Source organism: Mustela nigripes, chromosome 7 (genome assembly GCF_022355385.1).
Source record: "Mustela nigripes isolate SB6536 chromosome 7, MUSNIG.SB6536, whole genome shotgun sequence".
NCBI lineage: Eukaryota > Metazoa > Chordata > Mammalia > Carnivora > Mustelidae > Mustela > Mustela nigripes.
Genome location: NC_081563.1, coordinates 21,499,348 through 21,518,709, shown reverse-complemented (window position 1 = coordinate 21,518,709; position 19,362 = coordinate 21,499,348). Strand labels below are relative to the sequence as shown.

Sequence of the window (19,362 nt, the reverse complement as noted above, 5' to 3'; positions counted from 1 at the left end):
CTTGCTTTTTAAAAACTCAACATCTTTAAGATCTATTTCATTCCCTTCAATGAATGGTATGAATACTCCTCCAGGGCGGTATTCAATTCCGAGTTCACGGACAGTTAAAACACTTGAGTATTTCTGCTCACACGGGAACAGTCCCCACCGTCGGGGTGGACGTTACCGGAAGTGGCGGTGTAGCTTCCTGGCGCATGCGCACCTCCAATTCCACTGGCATGGTCCAGGGACCAGGTGTCCTGGGTGACCAAAATTGCACATTTACCTATACTGGTCCTTTAGTTTTTACCTAAACTGCTCTCCAGCCAAGCAGCTCTACCGAGTCTGTGACAAATGTTTTTATTGTGAATGTGGGACTTCACATCTCTCACTGTTAAGTTAATAAGGATATTGGGACCATTTGTTTAACCGACAGACACAGCATCATGATACACCTTTGGCAGGAGAGGAAACATAACTTGAGTACTTCACAGGTTACCAGTGATTTTATTTTTAATTTTTAAAAAATCTTTTAATGATTTTTATTTATTTACTTGAGAGCGAACATGAGCATGGGGGAGGGGCAGGGACAGAGGGAGCTGCAGATTCCCCGCTGAGCAAGGAGCCCCACGTGGGGCTTGATCCCAGGACCCCCATATCATGACCTGAGCACAAGGCAGCCACTTAACCAACTGAGCCACTCAGGCGCCGCCGTGATTTGTTTTCGACATTTGTGATATTCTGTGGGGTAAATCTGGAATTATTTGATGCTCAGTAATGTCAATTCCATTTGTTTCCTAATAAAACCCAATATACTTAATGGTAATACATTTTATGACCCACTTTCCAGGCATACACTGGGCTAGAGCTTGCACTGAAACTCGAACTAAACCTGATAGAAATGTCGTCTTTATGCTTCAGAAGTTCATCAGATGACTACGGGGCACACAGAGTCTCCATGTGGACCAGATCCAAGCTCAGCGAGTTGGAAAGAAATTTCAGAAAAAATACGATTCATTTACTGGCATGACAGCGTTGGAGAGAACAGTGTATTGGCCCTTCCTGCCTCTCCCAGGACAAAGTTCTTTGGAGAGTCACTCTCTTACTGTCTTCTGCATTGCTGCAACTTGAATCATGTTTTTCTGGGATCCCAGTAGCAATGGTTTTTTTATTTTCCAATTCCACACTCCTCCCTGCCCCCACCCCATAATCTTTGCTCCAAAGAAGGGGGTTTGTTCCAAGGCTGAACCAATAGGCCAAGGCACAACATTTGTGCTCTGCTGTTGAGAATGTACTTGGGGCCAGAGGTAATCTGTGGGGTTTTTCACTGAGGAAGGGTGAAGGGCTTCTAGGAGAGTATTGAATGTTCTATACAGTGCATAGAAAAGGGGGTTTGTTTTCAGGGAGGTGACTGGAATCAGAAAACGAGGATCTGCTACTGCCTAGACCTACAAGATCAAGGGCAACACAGTCTTTGAGGGAATGCTCCAGCACAGAGAGTCAAATAACAAGTATTTGGATGTGGGGCGCCTGGGTGGCTCAGTGGCTTAAACCTCTGCCTTTGGCTCAGGTCATAATCTCAAGGTCCTGGGATCTTGCCCCGCAAGGGGCTGTCTGCTCAGCGGGGTGCCTGCTTCCTCTTCTCTCTCTCTCTGCCTACTTGTGATTTCTGTCAAATAAATAAATAAAATCTTTAAAAAAACACAAAAAAACAAAAAACAAGTATTTGGATGTGTTTTGTTGACGAGTGAGCACGGATGCACACATTTCTACATTTCCTGATGCCGCTGGGAAAGGCAGCATCGGTTCAGCTGGATCTGCTTCTCTTGGAATTGCTGAACCAGTTCTTTTTCTTTGCACATTAAAATGATCATCTATCTTTTACTCACAATCTCCCAAAGTACAAGAGAGAAAAAAAAATCACTAGCTCAGTGGTTTCTCTCTTGCTCTAAGTAACTTCTTTCACCATCAGGAATCTGTTGGGGCCCCTGGAAGGCCAGCTCTTAAGCACCACGTGTTAGGACTTGAGAAACTCTCCAAAAGAAGGACCTGAGCATTTCGTCAAGTGAGATGACACATGTTCGTAGGGTCCTTAGAACGATGGCCGGCACTCAGTCCAAACCTTCCGTGGCCTAAGCGGTCCCACAGTGCCTTGCATGTAGAGAGGCTCTCTGCTTGGTATTTAAATTTTTGCTGTCATCATCTTAAAATTCTTCCTAATGTTAGAACAAGGAGCCCCACATTTTTATTAGCTACACTCGCCTGATGGGGGTTATCTGGCTCTGACGGGTTTACACTAAGCTTCACCACCAACTCAGCCAGCTCCCACTGGGGTCTCAGGACATGGACTCTTGATCTAACAATTCCCTTCCGGGCCACTTAAGGGCTGACCCCTGCTTCAGACTCTTTGGCAGTGACCCCAACCCCTTTCTATCAAATGCCTCCTTTCTCTGGAAAAAAAAAAAAAAAAATACAAACCAAACCCAAACCCTCCTAGCTTTTCTGCAGGGCACCTGACTGATGTGTGATCAGTTCCCTGGGGCTACCCTTTCTGTCCCTATGGCTGCAGACAGCTCTCAAGCCTTTTCTTGACCCATAATTTACAGCCTGTGGAGCTCATCCTGCAGCTGATTGGTTTTCTCTAAATTGTACATTTGCAATTAATTGCATTCCCAAACTCCTTTTACTTTCCACTCCTACCTTCTGTGTCCATAGTGTCTCCCACACCTTCTGGGTGGGGGTTGGGGGCGGCTGGTTCCACGTCTGACCTTGCAATGCTCTTACTCTAAGCATTACCCTAAAACTCACATTTTATCCTTTGAATTTTCTGCAGAAGAAGCAGGCAACCTTCAATTCACAACATATTTTGGGAAAAGGACATTCTCACCCACACTTACTCTGCCTGCTGTTTACAGGCATTTTAATGTTATATTTAGAGGCAAATAGTATAGTGACAAGAATTGGACTTTAAGGCAGGCAGATCCAGGTTTAAATCCTAGCTCCATCACTTACGTTTAAGAACTTGGCAAGTTGTTTAATCTCTGAGCTCCTTTTCCTCAAATGTAAAATGAAGATAGCATATACCCATGGGGTTACTCTGATTAGATGAGAAAATGCATAGAAAACCCTTAGCACAGTGTCTGCACATAGTAGGAGCCCAACAGTGTTTATGGCCAGTAAGTAAAATTTGCAGGTAGCATTAATACACACACTACGTGCCCTCTATGACACGTATCAGATGATCCAGAAGGAGCCAAGAAAGGTAAGCAAGAAATGTGGCTGGCAAACAGGACAAGAAAAAGGTTCACTAGTAGTAGAGATGACTTCGAAGTAGTTTGAGAGTACAAGTCATCAAAAGTAGCATTCCTCTTGGGGCACCTGGGTGGCTCAGGCAGTTAAGCAACTGCCTTTGGCTCAGGTCATGATCCCGGGTCCTAGGCAGGCTCCCTGCTCATGGGGGAGCCTCTCCCTCCCTCTGTCCCTTTCCGGCTCATGCTCTCTCTCAAATAAATAAATAAAATCTTTATAAAAAAAACAAAAAGGGGGGGATCATTCTTCTTGGCGGCAGCATCAGGTACAAAAGGCCAAAGGAAGGCAAGGATATACTGTATAGGCAGGCTAAGAGCTGGAAGGTGGGCAGGACAGCATAGGTGAAGTCGGGGGCACAGCCAGAGGACAGACGGTAGACCTGTCTGGTTTGGGCCAAGGCAAGTCTAGTTAGGACCAGACTGGATTCCATCAGGTCAGCAAAGTTGAGCACCTTGTGTGATGCACAGGCGGTGGTCCTGAGGGCACTGAGGGAGTGTGGCGTTTATGGGAGCACACTTACAGAGAGGACGCTGTCACGCCCCCAGCCCCCAACAGATCTGTAGTCATAGCGGGCTGCGGGGCAGGGGGAGATGATGAGGGCTGACTGCAGATACTCTGACTGTGGAGTGCCAGCTTCAGGGTCATGGCCCTGAATCGGGGGCTGGGGATGGAAGGGACAAATGTGAAAGCTGTCTCTTGGAAGAAGGGGCTGCAGCCAAGTTTGATGCTAGAAGGGGTGGTGATGTCAATGATGAGGGAGGTTTCATGCTTGTGTGGCTAAGAAAACAGTATGGGGAGAGGGAAAGGATCTTTTGTTCCTCGTAAGAGAGATCTGATTGAAAGACATCCAAGTAGAGATGAACATCACTAATGATAACCAACGCCCCCAAACATGGGCTCTGTGCCCCTTTAACTCTCACAATGACCCTCCGAAAGAGGGATGTTACTGTCACCATTGCTCCGATGAGGAAACTGAGGGTTGATCTTTATATCTGTTAGGCTGGGAGGGGCCCCTTTTCCCATCCATTCAAGAGGGGTGAGGCATGGAGAAAGGAGGAAATGACCAGAGGGTGCCTGCACCCTTGATCCCAGACCGCTTACAAAACAGGAAATGGAGTCAAATTCCCAGGGGCAAGGTTTGGAAAAATTAGAGGAGGGTGGCGCCGGGCCAACACTCCTAAAGGAGCTGCATGTAGAATCACGCACGAGGGGCCGGGGGAAGCTGGCAGCAAGGGCAGAGCAAGCAGCCCGGGAGAGCTGAGGCAGTGGGGAGCCTGGGGAGGGGGGTCTGGGGGAGGGATGGACCACAAAAGGGTCCAGGCAGAGAGCCAGCATGGCAATAAAGGGGGAGGCATCTCAGGCTGGCCCAGAGTTTGGCTGGGGCTTAGGGCGACATTTGCATTTTTAGCTTGTTAGCAGTGAGTGCGGGCAGGCTCTCGGGTGGGAGAAGCCTGAATTCTGGAGCCCCGCAGACCTGGATCTGACTTCTGGCCGTATTGCTGAGTCCTGTGGTCTCGGGTGAGCGAGTTCCCGCCTGAGAGGATGGGGGTGCCATTCCCAAAAGGCGGGATCCCTGATAGGGGAGCGGGGTTGTGGCGGGCAGTGCTGAGTTTGGGGGAGACGCACAGAGAGGATGAAGACGGAGACAAGACCAGGAAGGACACTAGGAAAGACACTAGGAAAGACAGCCAAGAGGAAGGAAGCAGCCCAGCAAACCCTCCTACCACAGCACAAAACTCCCTGGGTCAGCAGTTCCAAGAAGAGGGCGCTGGCCTAGAGGTTATGATTCCTCCCACCCCCAGAGGCCTAAGCGCCCCCTCCCCAGCAGTGAACAAACCAGGGCAGTTTTGGGGTCTCAGGGACAGCAAACAGACACATCTGCTCCCGAAGCCCTGCTGTAAGCCTGTCTGGGGCTCCCTCAACAGGTGGACTCAGGGCACACACAGCACCCCTGGAGCAGCCCTGCAGAGAAGGCCAGGAAGGGTCTGAGCCTCCGTGTGTGCCAAGTCCTTGTGCCCCTCCTCCCATCAGCCCCACGGTTCTGCCCGGAGCAGGCGGGGGACGCACAGGTCAGGAGGCTGGCAAGAGTTCGCCTTCTCCTTCCCTTCTGTCTCAAATTCCTAAGTACAAAGGGGTGCTTGCTGAGTCTCGGGGGGCGGGGGGGAGGCTGCTTGCGCAGAGGACCCTGCAGGGAAGGATGGTTCCTGAGCTCCGGGGTCCTCGCCCCTGGAGGCGCACCAGGCAGCACAGAGTCACCCCCACGTTAGGGACTCTGGATGAAACAAGACCCATAAAGAATTCCTAGAGAGCTGCACCCCAGCCCAGGGACCTGGTCCCTCTCTGCCTCAATTCACAGAGTGCTCTAGGAGTGGGTCAGTCTTTATGACCACCACGTGGGACAGTGGTCTGCCTACCTCAGTGTCTTAGAGCCGGGCCAAGACTGGGGGCTAGATAGATTTTCTCCAGATCCCATTCTCTTCTGTTAATGCTAAGAACACATCTGATACCTATGAAATAGTAACTAAGCCCAGAACCTCATTGCCTGCGGTGATCTCACCCGGCTTCAGGGGCTCCTGCACAGAATACTTAAAATAGACAACTGATGAGGAAGTATATACATCAGCCCTAACATTCTCTGGCTTCTGGAACGAGGAATACATGCATAGCAACTGGAGGGAGAACGTTAAAGCATGCATGAGGCGATGCACATTTTCACGGTTAAGACATTTCTTTAAATCCTGGAATGAATTGTGTTAATTCCCAGGCCCGGCAGATGGGTGTGCTGCGGGGACAGAGAAGCAGCTCGCTCAGAAGAAAGTGACATCACTCTCACTGAAGCCAGCAGAGGCCGCTGGGGCAGTTCACTCCCAGGCTGAACGCAATGTCACGACAGGAAGTCACATTCGCTGATGGCCTACTACTTATGGGCCGTGTTCTTAACATTTCCTAACTTGTTTGATGCTCGAACTGAGTCTGTCATTGAAAGAAGGATTCAGACAGCTATGTGTGTCCTTAACAACATTATTCCTAACAGCCAAAAGGTGGAAACCACCCCGGGGGGCCAGGAACGCACAGATAGGTAAATAAATTGTGGCATATCTGCATGTTATCCAGCCTTAAAAACAAAGGAAATTCTGACCTATGTGACCATGTAGTTGAAACTTGAGAAAATTATGCTCAATAAAATAAGCCAATCACGAATGAACAAATACTGTATGAGTCCACATAGATGAGGTTCCTAGAATGGTCAAGTTCACAGTGACAAAAGATGGAGTGGTGATTGCCAGGGGTAGGAGGGTATGGGGGGAAGGGGAATGGGGAAGTCCTACTTAATGGGTACTAAGTTTCAGCTAGTTAAGATGAAAAAATTCTGGAGATGGATTTTTAAAAGAATTAAAAAATATATTTGAGGGAGAACGAGCAGGGGGAGGGGGAGAGGGAGAAGCAGACTCCTGGCTGAGTGCAGAGCCTGACATGGGGCTCAATCCCAGCATCCCCAAGATGACAGACGCCGAAGACAGATGCCTAACGACTGAGCTACCCAGGCGCCCCTGGAGATGGATTACTGCAGCGACAACACTGTGTATGTACTTAATGTCATCGATCTATACACTTAAAAATGGCTCAAATGGCAAATGTTATGTTGTATTTTAGGCCATTAAAATTGTTTTTTAAAATATGATTCTATAGGGTGGAGGTTACTCTGCTCTTTTATAGATAAGAAAAGGGACTCAGAAGGAATCGCACAGCCAGAATGAAAAAGGGTCCATCTGCTTCTAGAGCCCCCACGTTTCTTTTATAGTATATGCTGCCCTTTCTAGAGCTCAGGATAGTCCTGGCCTGACAGAGGCGCCCCCTGTTTCCAAGATTCCACTGCAAAACGATGGAGAAAAGCCCCAGTGAAATCGGACCTAACTGCAGTTTGGAAACAGGGGGGTAGGTATGACTTGAGCTTGAATTACAGGGCTAAATCTGAGAATTGTACCAACATCCAAAATTATGAAATGAGGAGCTCCAGGCTTCTCTCTAATCCAGAATGATTATCTTTGCTGCCGAGCATCCAATTTAAATTCATTGTGTTTAATACAAAGCCACAGTAGAGAGCAGGCTGTCTCCGACATGCAGTTACCATGGAGACTGGAGATGATCCTCAAAGGGGGTTATGTGGCGGAGAGAACGTGGCTGCCAGCTTCTAAGAAGCCAAGGGGCCTGGGGAAACCATTCTCAAAACAGAGCTGCACAGAGGGGCTCTTTGTTATCGTTCTCCTTAGCAAAGCCCCTTCCAAGCCCAAAGCAGAAAAGTCTACAGGCGAGCGGGGCAGGACCGTCTTTATTAAAAGCCCAGGCTGCCCATGGATGCCAGCGAGGAGGGATTTATCAACCATCCAGAAATAAACCCTGTGTAACCCAACTTGCCCTCTTGTCTACCCTGCCGTGGGCGAGTCCTCATGTTCGTCCCAAAGCTAAGTGATAACAATACACCAAACTGCCAAGGGACGGGGCCCTGGGGTCTCCCTGGATACAAGGTGCCCAGGAATGGGCTGGAGTCAAGGCCAGGAGGCAGGCAGACCTGTCCCTGCACTGATTAGCGTGGCAAGTATTCACTTTTTTCCCCACCTGGAAAGAAAAGATAATAAGAGAACAGAAAAACCTGTCCAAGGGGGATGGTTTAAAGATCATAATAAATGAATAATGGATATAGAGGTGCTCTGACCAATGGGCCTGGACAGCTCCACACACCGCGCTTGTAGGAGGCGGGGACAGAAACTCATCTGCAGAGCCACTGCGGCGGTAGGAGCCACCTAGGGGACTGGGATCCCAGAGGCGGTCAGAGGCTCAGTATGCTCCATTCTGAACCCTGAACTTTCCACGCGGCAGAAAAAACATACTCTTTGATGGGCCACTGAGTCTAGCGTGTAGAGCTTTGGAACTACTGTGCGCTCTCAAACATGGGTTCTAGAGAATCTTAAGCCTGCCAGGTGACTTGGGGCACCAGCCTGGGAGAGATGCAGCCCATCTCTCCCAGGTAACAGGGGATACAAAAAAAAAGGAAACCTGACAGAGGAGCCAGGAGAGGATGGCAGTGGCTCAGAGGTTAGAATTCCAGTCCACAAAACCTTTATCACCCTCTAGGTCCCTCAGCTCGCCCAGGCCACCCTATTCACCAGGAACGATGTGTCAGGCAGAAACGGAGCAGGTGGGCTCTTCCCCACGACGTCCTCACAGTTTACTGTAGAGTGAGACACAGGCCCCGTGAAGGCAGAACAGTCACATCAGTGTGTTGCCTGGCGTGTGCAGGACAATATCCTCAAGGACCTCCGAACCCCCAACACCCAACAAAGTTTCTTTTAAAACACACACACACACACACACACACCTTTTATTTCCCCCCTCCAAATAACTTGAGAAAATTTTAAAGAAAAGTCTTAACTTTTATCTAGCAGAAAGGGACCATGCTAAGGGCAGAGAATATTTACCAAGGGTTTAGTTCATGCACTCAGTTGACAGTTCCCTTAAGTTTCTGGCTTATAGCCTATACTACAAAAAGTTAGCTCCCAAAGACGAAATAGCCAAAACAACTTTGAAAAAGATGAACAGGGGCGCCTGGGTGGCTCAGTCGTTAAGTGTCTGCCTTCGGCTCAGGTCATGATCCCAGGGTCCTGGGATCGAGTCCTGCATCAGGCTCCCTGCTCAACAGGAAGCCTGCTTCTCCCTCTCCCACTCCCCCTGCTGTGTTCCCTCTCTAGCTGCCTCTCTATTTCTCTGTCAAATAAATAAAATCTTAAAAAAAAAGAAAGAAAAGAAAAGAAAAAGAAGAACGGGGGGACCTGGGTGGCTCATTTGGTTGAACGTCCAACTTTTGATTCCAGCTCAGGTCCTGATCTCAGGGTTGTGAAATCGAATCCTGCCTCGAGCTCTGTCCTTGGCATGGATTTGGCTTGAGATGTTCTGCCTTCTCTCCCTCTGCCCTTCCCCACTGCTCACTGCCTCTCCCGACCTGGGCCAAATAAATAAATAAAATCTTTTTTAAAAAGAAAGAACAAAGCTGGAGGGCTTATACTACCTTCTTTTAAGTCTTATTGTAAAGCTTTGAAAATCAAGACATGGTGGTATTGGTATGAAGACAGACAAATAGATCAAAAGAAAAGCGAGTCCAGAAATAGACCCACGCATAGATGGTCAACAGCTTTTCTACAAGGGATAATCTTGTCAACAAATGGGGCTGACAACTGGACAGCCATACACAAAAAACCTGACCCTTAACCCTTACCATACACCATACACCATACACCATACACAAAATCTAACTTAAAATGGATCACAGACCTGCATGTAAGGGCCAAGATCATAAAACTTGGAAAATATAGGCATAAATTTTAGTGACCTTGGATTTCATAAAAAATTTCTTGGTCAGAGGGCAAAAAACAAATTATGAAAAAAAAATCAATAAACTGGACTTCGAAATTTTAAACTGTCTTTTCAAAAAACACTGTTAAGAAAACGAAGAGGTAAATCACAGACCGGGGGAAAGTATTTGCAATACATTTACACAATATATGACTTATAACTAGAATATATAAACAACTTATAACTAGAATATATAACTAGAATATATATAGAATATATAAACAACTTATAACTAGAATATATAAAACCATTAAAAGGGCTAACAACTTGGGGTACAGATGCATGGCTTGAGTCTTAGTCCATGAAACATGCAACTCTTTGGGTGCCTGGGTGGCTCAGTGGGTTAGGCCTCTGCCTTTGGCTCAGGTCAAGATCTTGGGGTCCTGGGATCAAGCCCCACATCGGGCTCTCTGCTCAGTAGGGAGCCTGCTTCCCCTACCTCTCTGCCTGCCTCTCTGTCTACTTGTGATCTCTCTGTCAAATAAATAAATTAATTTAATTAAATTAAGAAAAAAGGAAACATGCAACTCTGTGATCTCAGGGTTGTGAGTTCAAGCCCCGCGCTGGGTGTAGAGATTACTTAAAAAATCAATAAAAAGAAACTTAACTCAAATAGAAAATGGACGAAAGATGTGAACACTTCTCCAAAGATATACAGGGTCTACATACATAAAGACATTCAGCATTAGCCATTAAGGGAAATTCAAATGAAAACCACATAGAGAGCTTCCAGGTTGGTGAGCATGTGGAGATGGGGGGCAGTGGTGCATCTGGAGAGGGGCACGCAGGCTCCACTTCACCCACACCTCGCCCTGTGCATCTCTTCCATCTACTTGTTTCTGAATCCTATCCTTTTATAGTAAAGCAGTGATCTAGTAAAAAAACCCAAAACCAAACACACACACACACACACACACACACACACACACACAATGAAGTGCCTGTATACACCTGTTAGAATGGCTAAAATTAAAAAGATTGATCCTAACAAGTGATGGCAAAGATGTGGAACCGGGAAGGAAGATAAAATATTACAACCACTTTGGAAACCATCTTGGCAATTTCTTAAAAAGCTCAATATACACCTGCCATGTGACCTAGATATTCCATTCTTAGGTAATTACCTTGGGGAAATAAACATATGTCTGCACAAAGGCTTGTACCCAAATGTTCATAGTAGCTTTACCTGCAATAACCAAAAACTTAATAATGCTGAGCGGAAGAAACTGGGCCATAAAAGGAATACATACTGGATTATTCCATTTATGTAAAAATGTCGGAAAATGCAGACTAATCTATTGTGACAGAAAATAGATCAGTGGTTATCAGGGGTAGAGAATGATGATGACACAAAAAAACTTTTGGGGGTGACGAATATGGCTGTTAACGATGATGGCTTCACAGTGTATACATAGGTCAAGATGGATCAAACTACACACTTTAAGATTTTATTTTACTTTATTTTATTTTTAAAAAGATTTTATTTATTTATTTGAGAGACAGAGACAAAGATAGCAAGAGAGAACACAGGTGGGGAGGAGAGGGAGAAGCGGTCCCCCTGCCCTGCAGGGACCCCAATGTGGTGCTCGATCCCAGGACCCTGAGATCAAGACCTGAGCCAAAGGCAGACACCTAATTGAGCTACCCAGGTGCCCAAGATTTTATTTTTTAAGTAATCTCTACACCCAACGTGGGCCTCCAACTTACAACCCTGAGATCAAAAGTCAGTCGCACACTCCACCACCTGAACCAGCCAGGCGCCCCTCAAACTATATGCCGTAAATACGCACGATTTACTGTATGTCAACTACACCTTCATCAATTTGTTGAGAAAGAAAAATTACATGGATTAAAACAAAAAAGGTGGTTTTCTAGATTACCAAATCATGACCTTCTTTATTCCATTCACACACCTCCCCCAAAACAAAGTTCACTGACATATATTGTTTAATTTTTTTTTTTTTAAAGATTTTAGTTATTTATTTGAGAGGGAGACAGAGAGAGAGAACAAGCAGGGCGAGGGAGAAGCAGACTCCCCACCGAGCAGGGAGCTGGACCTGGGACTCGATCCTGGGACCTTAGGATCACAACCTGAACCAAAGGCAGATGCTTAACTGACTGAGCCACCAAGGTGCCCCTAATTTTATTTCTAAATATTAATTGAGAATACTGTGGAGAGTTCAAAAGCTACTTATGGGTTAGGAGTTGGATTCATTAATCTTTAGTGGTACTTCCAGCTCTAAAATTGTGTGTTTGTTTGAGCACGTGAGTGTGAATGTGTGTGAGTATGAGAGACAAACTCATCAGTGAGCGAGTTCTTACTATAGTTGGCCCACAGTTTTGTCTTCGTGTAGTCACTAATTAAGGATCATTATAGCTCCTAATTTTTAATTAACAAGAAGTATAAAAGGATCCGAAGGAGAAAAAAAAATGTGCTTGGCTGTGCTGATCACATGAGGGAATCATAAGGCTGAAACCACCAAGTGGAAAAGATTTGGCATCTACACACATTCCTACCTGTCCGACCGGACGTCATTCTAAGACGTGTACCTTACACTCAACACAAGACTATGACAGCTTCACATCAGAGGCAACTGAAGCAAGGTTTGAGAAAAGAGATATTCACAATTAAGATTTTTGAGGAATTCCACACGGTTATGTTCAAATATTTCTTGAACTATTAAAAAAGATTTTTTTTAAGAAAAGAAAAAGGCAAAAGAAAAGGAAGATCCATCATTCATGTACTATATGTATCACTGAAATATACATGCAGTACATGTGTTTTTTCTTCTTTATTTTCTCTTTTTAAACCCTAAAGGATGAGAGTATGAAAGCAGAACTTCTTATACAAGGCATGAAAGGTTTTCAGTATGTCTGGGATCACAGAGGAGGCGTTCCTTTCTATTCTTGAACCAAAGGTTTTAAGAAGCAATATCTCTGCAGAGATGAATTTTTTGCAAACACTCTTCTAGAAATTGACGAGCTACTTGGTCACCATAGGAGACTTTTTTCCAATATTAGATGTAGAATTTATAAGAAACAATTGATCTCCTCTTATATTTGTTCTAAGAAGGGTCAACCTGGCCTACATTTTGCCTGGCCAATTAATGTAGGTGTAGAATGAAAGTCGCTGGCAAGGTATTGTTAAAGTAACTGATTTGAAGCAGGGTATCTTTAAATAGCTCCTGATGCCTGCAGAGTTTATGACTGGCTATTTCTGCTTTTAAGAGAAAGAGAGAGGAGAGAAAATTATCTAGAAATCATCACCATTACTATTAGACTCTGTTTGAAATCTAAAACACATACAGTCGACTTAACAGTAGGAAGAGAATCCAACTTTTTAGTTCCTATTTGATGCCTAACAGTTTAATATGTAGGCTCATGAGGAAATGGTACAAATGTGTTTTCCAGGGCTTGGGAGCATGATCAAGTGATTGATTGATTTAATGGACCCTCATATAGGGCTTGGTAAGCACCAAGTATTATTTTAAGTTCTTTACAAATAGTAACTCGATGAACACACATAAGACACTATTATAATCTCCATTTCCCAGAGAAGAAATTGAGAGACAGAGAGAGATTAATTTGTCCAAATCACACAGTCAATATGGAGCTAAAATTCAGATTCTATAGTGGTCTCCCTGTGCCCATCACCAGCACTGTGCTGACATCCACCTGTTTCTTGAACATCGACTCTATGTTTCAAACTATGTGGGTCTGTGGTGGGTCATGAGTTAATGTAAATTATGGTCTGTGCTCCACAAATACTCTTCAATTTGGCCGAAAGACAAACTATGCAGGAAACAATCTGAAAGCCCCAAGAAGACAAATTATTTCAGCTGGCGAAGAGAAAGCAGGACCCTCGATTTGAATTAGCTGCAGGGAGAACATGGCATAGGCTTAGTAGGGTAGCCTTGAAGCGTGCCCTGGGGTGGTGGAAAGGGACGACCGCAGGAGTGGGGGACGTTCACAGGAAGAGAAACCCCCCTTGCGGATGGATGCCTGTGCAAGTGTTGGCAATGAGGACTGGAGGGAGAGGCAAGGTCGGCTGGGGAGCTGTCCAGGGTGATGACCCAGAAATCCCAACTTGATGTCTTAGACAACAGGGAGTTGCGACAGGTTTTCAGGCAGGAAAACAACAGGAAGCGTGGAGAGCTGTGAAGTGAAGGATGGCCAAGGTGATTTTCAATTTAAAAATTGTAAATATGGAGCCTTCAAAAGATTTAAGTAGTTGAAGCAAAATTGGTGGAGTGGACACAGATCAGGGCAAAATGTCTATACGCTGGCCATAGTTTTAGCACAGGATACCCCCAGCCCAATGGTAGGCACATGACTCCCAGGGAACCACGCTCCGTACAGTCCCCTCCCATGAGTGTGGAAGGGGCCCTGTCAATACACCATCACCCGGGTGTTTTGTTATACGATCCAGTTGACTTTAAGAAAGGGAGATGATCTCTGTGGAGCTGAGGCTCATCAGATGAGCTCTTAAAGGGTTGGGGTTCTTTCTGGCAAAAGAGATTCTAAGTCCAAGGGATTTGAATCAGAAGAGGGGTTCAAAGTGAAAGAGCCTCTGTGGCGGCTTTGACGATGGAGGGGGTACATGGCAAGGAATGCTGATAGCCTCAGGAGCTGAGATGGGACCTCAGCAGATAGCCAGCAGGGACAGGGGGACCTCAGCACTCCAGCGGCCAGCAACTGAATTCTGCCACGAGCACATGAGCTTGGCAGAGGACTGTGAACTCCATGAGAAAGCAGCCCAGCCGACACCTTGACTGTAGACCTTGTGAGACCCGGAGCAGAGAACCCAGTCCCACTGTGCCCGGACTTCTGATGTACAGAACAGGGAGCTAGCACGTAGGTATTGTCTTAATTTGTACGGAAGCAGCAGAAGATGAATACAGCCCTGCACAGGTGTTGGGTCCCCCTGGGAGAGGCAGGAAAAGAGACAACCTCTAGGGAAGCCACTCCATGAGGAGCCCACGGACATCTTCAGTGGGACTGTGGTGATTCTGAAATGGGAGAGGAGCCTAGCTGTGCGGATCCCTGCAAGCACCGCGGTGCAGGAGGGGTGGCGGGTCTTCGGGACGAGCAGGCATGGTGTGGCAGCAGCTGGTCCAGGAAAACAAGCTGGGAGGAGGGTACATTCTGAGAGAAGGTGTATCAGGGTGGCCTGCTGGCAAAGCCAGGGATACGGGCAGCACAGGCACTAGATGGACAGTAGAACAATTGCATTGCAAAGCCAAAGTGGGTGGATCCGAGAGCCTACAGACAGAGCCACGGGTGGGCCCAGGGTGGATGTGGGTCATCACAGCTGGGGGACCGACATAGATCATAGGCATACTCTGTGCTGGGCATAGTGAGAAACGTTTTTCATGTATCCTTACTTAATCCCCACAACACCCATTTGTAAATGGCAAAAACTGTCAATATCTAAGAAGGATGTTATTCCTCCTGGGAAAAGTGGTCTCTGCTACCACCACCATTTCAGGGAGGCAAAGAGCTCGCTCTATTGTCTGCCCAGTGCAAGTCAGTTCTGGGATGACTTCACCTGGTCCAGGCAAGTGTAGAGCTGTGGTGTTAAGGAGACCCCGCATGCAGCCCACCGAGAGGTCACAGGCTGTCTGAAAGGGGTGACTGTCCTGCTCTGGGTTTTCAGAATCCCTGAGGGGCATGGTGAAAAGACCCTCAGACAAAGAAACCTGCATTCAGGTCCAATGATCACCGGGACCTGGGGCAACTCATTCATTTTTCATCAGTGGGAGGGTGGAACTCGATTTCTAAGGTCCCTTCCAGCTTTTTACAGGAATGAAGACACAAGTGAACTTGAGAACATTGGTGAATAAGCAAGACCACAGAGGCGTCTGGGTGGCTCAGTCAGTTAAGCATCCGACTCTTGGTCTTGGCTCAGGTCATGATCTCAGGACCTGGTTTCCATGCTGGGCATGGAGACTACTTTAAAAAAAAAAAAAAAAAAGGTAAGACCATATGAGACTGAGTCCTGAAAATTTTTGGAGAGCTAAAAGACTGTAAAGACATTTTGGCCAGAATTAAACAGAAAGGTACAGAGTACTAAAATAAAAATAATAAAATAAAATAAAATAATTTTAAAAAAAGGGGAAGTGAGCAGCATTTAAAGGATTAATTCCAAAAGAGTACATTTCAAAGGCAAAGTAGAAAAACAATCTGCCCAATGGATAAATGGGTTCCTTGGTACGGATGCTGGCAGGCTGGACAGCAAAGGGAATTTATTTATGTCCCAGCCTGTCCTATCTCAGGACTCTGCCAGACAGAACCCAGTCCTCTGCAGTGAGAAAAGGGGAGGGAGGGTCAGGACCCTCCACTGGGGGTGGGATGCGGCAGGCTATCCAAACCCCTGCCACAGAACAGCCCCTGGGCTTGATCTCATGCTGGCCAAGCACTCTTCTTGGATTTGGCTTCCCTTCTAGGGAGGAATAGATGTCCTGCTGATGCTGATTTTGAGTTAATGGGCGGCTGTCTCTGTGACAGATGGCCCTGGCACAGATGAGAGGGAGTCTCTGGGCCCTCAACGAAGAGGGAGAGACCCAGCCGGACTTCTGTTTAATGACACCTCTACCACGGCCAACTTCTTACTCCCTGATGATGTCACTGGGATCCAGACAGGAGGGGAGAACACAGGGCCAGGGAAATCTAGCAAGTACAGGGGCTCCTGGACCCAGGCTGGGATCTGGGAGCCTGTTCATCGGACCCTGGACTGTGAATAGAAGGAGAGAAGCAAATAAATAAGACTGGCAAGGACAAGGCAAAGTAGCCCGAGCTTCAAATGGGATTCAGATGGGACACAGATGCCAGCTTGACAGCAGGAGTCACAGTCAGGACAACGTGCTTCTAGGAGTGAAGAAAGTTCCTTGGTAATCCACCTGCCTGGGTTAGAATCAGCAGGAATGCTTTCCAAAAAAAAAAAAAAAAAAAAAAAAAATGACAGAGGGGCACCTGGGTGGTTCAGTTGGTTGGGCAGCCAGCTCTGCATTTCAGCTCAAGTCAGGATCTCAGGGTCATGGGATTGACCCCCTGTTGGGCTCTGCACTCAGCAGGGAGTCTGCTTGGGTTTCTCTCTCTGCCTCAGCCCTTCCCCCCATTTGCACCCTCTCTCTCTAAAATAAATAAATCTTAAGAAAAACTCTATCGATGGGGGAAGAGGCAGACCTAGAGATACAGATTTCACCGATCTGGCATGGGTCCTGGACACCGGTGTCTTAAAAAAAAAAAATCCCCCAAGTTATTATTATTTTTTTAAGATTTTATTTATTTGAGAGAGAAAGAGAGAGAGCCCAAGGAGGGGGAGGAACAGAGAGAGAAGGAGAAGCAGACTCCCCACTCAGGAGGGAGCCCGATGCGGGGCTCAATCCCAGGAGTCTGGGATCATGACCTAAGCTGAAAAGGCAGATGCTTAACAGACTGAGCCACCCAGGCGCCCATCCCCGCGTTGTTCTTTTTTTTTTTTTTTTTTTTAAGATTTTATTTATTTGAAAGAGATCACAAGTAGGCAGAGAGGCAGGCTGAGAGAGAGGGGGAAGCAGGCTCCCTGCTGAGCAGAGAGCCCAATGCCAGGACCCTGAGATCATGACCTGAGCCGAAGGCAGAGGCTTTAACCCACTGAACCACCCAAGTGCCCCTCCCAGGGTTGTTCTAATGTAGTTTGTTTCCAAGGGTTGAAAACCACTGGCCTCGACAGTGGTTCTTAATATATTTTTGGAGGGAAAAGAGGCAGAAAAGGCATCTGGGAAGCTTTTCCCAATTGCCCATGCCTGCCCCCTCCATCAGCATCTTAGTGAAGGGGCTGTACCTACAGGTTAAAAAGCCTGATTCTGATCTTCCACCTCGCTGCTGCGGAGTCATTGGTGTGGTGGAGCTTCCAGGGCCCGCATTAACATTCTTTGTTATGTAACATCAGCTCCACACAAGAGAATAAATGTAACTTATAAGTATCTTAAGCAGAATAATAATAAAAGACCTCATGACCTCACTGAAATCCTGGACCTTTATAGACACAGTTGTGTTACTTGGCCTCCCTCCTCCTTCCCGCCCCCTGCCTCCCCCCTGCCAGAGATAAACGCCTTCTTCAATGGGGTCTGCGTTATTAACAAGCAGGTGGTCTTGACGCTTTGCTTCCCGGAGACCGTAGGTTCTGGGCCGGGGGAGGGCAGGGCCTGCAGGTTGGGAGGGTATAAGAATGCGGGGAGGAGGATCAAGGGCCCGGCTGTAAACACGGGGTGCAGAGCCCGGGGAGCCAGGCAGAGCCTGCCACAGCCTCTGAAAGCAGGCAAGGCGTTTATTAAAGTGCTAGAGAAATCCCTTTAGACCCAGTACAATGGAGACCCAGATGCTCTCGGAAGAGCCAGGCTTTCAACTGTTTTGTTTTCCCAGCCCCGGCTGTCGCTGCCAAATTGACAGGCACGCAATAGCTCAGGGGGTGCAGGGTTCAAGGCTCCGCAGATCTGTCGGACAAGAACAAAAAGATGCAACTTGATCTCTCTTTCTCTCTAGGCTAATCACTAGGGTGAGCCGTTCCTTAGGATTAATATTCTATTATAAACCCAGATGCTTAAAGTGAACCAACCGCTACTTTCCTTCTAATGTATACAAAGTAGGTCAGCGTCGGTCTAGCTGGGAGCACAGCCTCTGAACGAGCGCCACAGGCTGTGTGAATAATTAAATGGACACGGGCCCCTGAAGTGGCACTGCAACAGGAGCACTTTTTCTGTCCCCAGGAGACTGTGGGTGCTCCGAGGAAAGAGGGTGCCCAGGTGCCGGGCTGTGGGAGCACCAAGGGAAGGGGAGATTGTTAGTGGAGGTGTGGGAGTACCACAGCAGGAAACCAGCTCTTGGGAGGCCAGGAAACAGAGGCAGAACTTGGGGCAGGGTCTACAGATGGGATCCAGGGGAAACTGAGTCCAGGGGAAACTAGGGGAGAAACCATGCTCAGTCTGAGGGCTGGGGCACAAGGACATCACGATCCAGTCTTGCTTCGGGGATGGAGAGAACAAAGGATAGGTTTAAGGGACACCGGTGGCCAGGAGCATGGCTTGGGACCCATGGTCCCTTAAACACTCCACAACTAGAGCCTGACACCGTACAGGGGCTTTTCTGAGTTTTCCGGAAGAGATGCATGTGCTGAGGTTTCCATCAGCTATAAAGAGCTAAAGGCTCTCTGGGGAAAAGCTGTCACTGCTGCCTAATGAGGTCCCAACAGAAGACGATGGGAAAAAAATAAGACGAAGAAGGCCAGTGTGCCCTCTGAGAAGCTAGTAGACAGCATGGTGACAGCGTGGCATCTGACCTTGGACTAAAGGTCTCCCGGGTGGGGACAAAGCCACAACTTAGGGTGCCAGGTCTGAGCGCACTACAGAATAGCCCTCAGGTGCCTGAGTGGCTCAGGCAGTTAAGCAACTGCCTTCAGCTCAGGTCATAATCCCGGAGTCCCAGAATCAAGTCCCACACTGGGCTCCAAGTTCCAGGGGGAATCTGCTTTTCCCTCCGACCTTCTCCTTGCTCATGCTCTCTCTCAAATAAATAAATCCTCCCACCCCGAAATGGGTGCGTCCATTTGGGGAAAGAAGGACAGGAACATTCACAGCAACTGTGACTAGCAACCCCCAACACCCATTGGTAGGTACCACGTGGGAC

General features: G+C 47.3%; 1 protein-coding gene and 1 long non-coding RNA gene across 2 annotated transcripts in view; one reads left to right on the top strand and one right to left on the bottom strand.

Moving 5' to 3' along the window:
- Positions 1 to 19,362, bottom strand: part of DPYSL5 (dihydropyrimidinase like 5) — a 92,526-nt gene that overhangs the window by 30,022 nt on the left and 43,142 nt on the right. The window lies entirely within an intron of this gene.
- Positions 4,701 to 6,814, top strand: LOC132021206 (uncharacterized). Its single transcript, XR_009405267.1, has 3 exons — positions 4,701 to 4,806; positions 6,053 to 6,367; positions 6,780 to 6,814. It is a non-coding gene; the product is annotated as an uncharacterized LOC132021206 (long non-coding RNA).